Consider the following 2,967-nt stretch of genomic DNA (forward strand, 5'->3'; position numbering starts at 1 on the left):
TCTGATTTTATTCTATTGCTATATGTTGGAGTGAAATTAACATTTTCCTTTACTATTAACTATTTCMTTTTATTTCCTTTTATTCTATGAACTTCATATTCTTTTAGAAACGAAACACTGTTTTAACTCAGGAAGAGTTCAGAAATCATTTTTGGTGGAATGATTTCCACCAAATACAGGATAACTGTGCTGTGGTCTCTTTATTTTGACAGAGCTGCATGTGTTTGATGACATTTAACTCACGTTATTTCTTCTGGTTGGTTGCAGGAAGAATCTCCTTTCATGTGGCAGGTTGAAACCTCAATAAATGCAGTGGTCTTTTGTACAGCGAGGCCTCGCAGTTCCAGTTTTTTGTTCTGACTTGTTGTACTAGCTAGCTTCTCATCTGCCCAGTAGCATGCTGTTTTGCTGCCGTAAGTTGCTCTCTCATTTGTCTGTTTCACATATCCATGTAATGTAGCATTGTAGTCTGCAGAGTTCGGATAATTAATTGCCATGCCAGAAAAAAAAAAGCCGATTACACACTTTATTGTTTTTCATTGGAGTGAAGTCCTGGCGGCGAAGCGCATTGATTGAGCCACAGCTTTCTTCTTTTAGTAGCTATCAGGTTTACAGGTGGGATGTCAACGTGAGCAAAATACAACTGATAAAACAGAGACTGAGACCGATAAATACAAAATACAAGTGATTTTATTTACAATGTGCTGGGTTCTGGGGACGGGACCTGAAACAGAGGATTTGCAGATGTGAATAACAGATAGGTTGTCCGGTATGATTCTTGAGTAAATAATGTCTTTGTGGATTATGCTTACAGGTTGATGGAGGAGAGAACACTTGGAGAAGGAGGTCCAATAGTTGCAGTTCCACAGGTGAGTATTTACAGGTGCAGAGTTGTTTACAAGTGCAGAGTTATTTACAATGATTCGTTGGAGGCAGCGCATGAGATCCAGGTGAGGTTGGCTYGGTTTCCAAAGGCTGGGTTTTAAAGTGCTGGCGGTCGCTTCTGTAAACAAACAGGCACAGATACAAAGATGAGTAAAACTCTCTGGAGGACAACAAGTAGCAGGCTGAGCTCATACCCAAACAGAGGCGATGCTTCAGCGACGAGATGCACTCCAGCACTTCCTTATAAAGCCCAGGAGAGGTGATGAGCCAACTCAATGCAGGTGTAAACAATTAGCACAGTGCCTGATCTGAGAGGCAGGGGGTGATAACATCACAAATGCCTCAGTACCCCCTCCTCAACAATCGCCTCCTGGTGATTCACAGATGTTTTTCGGGATGATCTCTGTAGAAAGCCGTGATGAGATCGGGATCCAAGATGAAAGACCTGGGGATCCAACTTCTTTCCTCAGGACCATAACCCTCCCAGTCAACCAGGAACTGATGTCCACGTCCACTGCGACGAACATCCAGGATGCGACGGACCGTGTGGATGGGTTGATTGTCCAATAGCCGGGTGGGCGGTGGGGTGTCGGTAGGTGGGTTCAGTGGGCTCGTGGAGACGGGTTTTAGTTGAGAAACGTGGAAGGTGGGATGAATTTTCATGTTGGAGGGTAGTCGGAGTCTGACGGCAGTGGGGTTGATGATTTTCTCCACGGGAAACGGACCAATGAATCTAGGGGAAAGCTTTCTGGGAAAATCTTTGAGGTTAATATCGCGTGTGGAGAGCCATACCTCTTGTCCAACTTGATATGATGGTGCGGCAGAACGATGACGATTGGCAAATCTCTGGTTTTGTTGTGCAGTGCGAAGAAGAGCTCTTTGAGTTTGGTTCCAGATTCGTCGGCAGCGTTGTACGTGGAGATGAATAGAGGGGACCATATTTTCAATGTTGTCCTTGGGAAAAAGTGGTGGGTTATATCCGAGAGAGGCTTCAAAAGGTGAGTAACCAGTGGCAGAAGAGGTGTGACAGTTATGTGCATATTCAACCCAAGACAAATGTTGACACCAGGAGGAGGGGTTGTTGTTAATAACGCACCTGAGAGTGGCTTCCAGTTCCTGGTTGCACCTTTCGGTTTGACCATTTGATTGCGGATGGTGTCCTGAGGAAAGACTGACCTTTGCCCCTAGTGCATTGCAGAACGCCTTCCAGACGTGTGACACGAACTGAGGTCCTCGATCCGAGACGATGTCTGTGGGGATTCCATGGAGACGAAAAACGTGAGTGACCAGAAGTTGAGCAGTCTCGAAGGCAGTGGGGAGTTTACTTAACGGGATGAAATGTGCTGCTTTGGAAAATCGATCGACAATGGTTAATATAACTGTATTACCTTCCGAGGGGGGTAATCCGGTGACAAAATCCAGAGCGATGTGGGACCATGGACGAGCAGGTGTGGGTAAGTGTTGCAAAAATCCAGCAGGTTGTTGGTTACTGTTCTTGTTTCTAGCACAGGTGGGACATGCTGCAACAAACTCTTTTATATCTTGGTGCATAGTGGGCCACCAAAAATATCGTTTGGAAAATGACAGCATACGTGACATACCAGGATGACAGGTGAACCGATGATTATGTGTCCAATCCAAAACTTTGCTGATGATGTTCTTGGGAATGAACCGGGTTCCAGGGGGTCCAGTACCAGGGTCGGGTTCAGACTGTTGGGCCAGGCGGATCGAGTTCTCAATGTCCCAGGAAAGAGTCCCCACGAAACAGGAAGTAGGCAGGATGTTGATGTCCTAATCTGTTTTTTCTGTAGAAGAGAACTGTCTGGAAAGTGCATCAGGTTTAATATTTCTAGACCCAGGGATGTAAGTAATGGAGAAGTTGAAACGGGCAAAAAACAGAGACCACCTGGCTTGTCTTGGGTTTAACCTTTTAGCATTCTGGAGATAAGCTAAATTTTTATGATCAGTAAGTATGAGGAATGGGACCTCAGCACCCTCTAACCAATGTCTCCATTCTTTAAGGCGAGTTTAATGGCCAACAGTTCACAGTTGCCAACATCGTAGTTTATCTCAGCGGGAGAT

This window comes from Austrofundulus limnaeus, unplaced genomic scaffold (genome assembly GCF_001266775.1).
Source record: "Austrofundulus limnaeus strain Quisiro unplaced genomic scaffold, Austrofundulus_limnaeus-1.0 Scaffold463, whole genome shotgun sequence".
In the NCBI taxonomy this organism is placed as follows: Eukaryota; Metazoa; Chordata; class Actinopteri; order Cyprinodontiformes; family Rivulidae; genus Austrofundulus; species Austrofundulus limnaeus.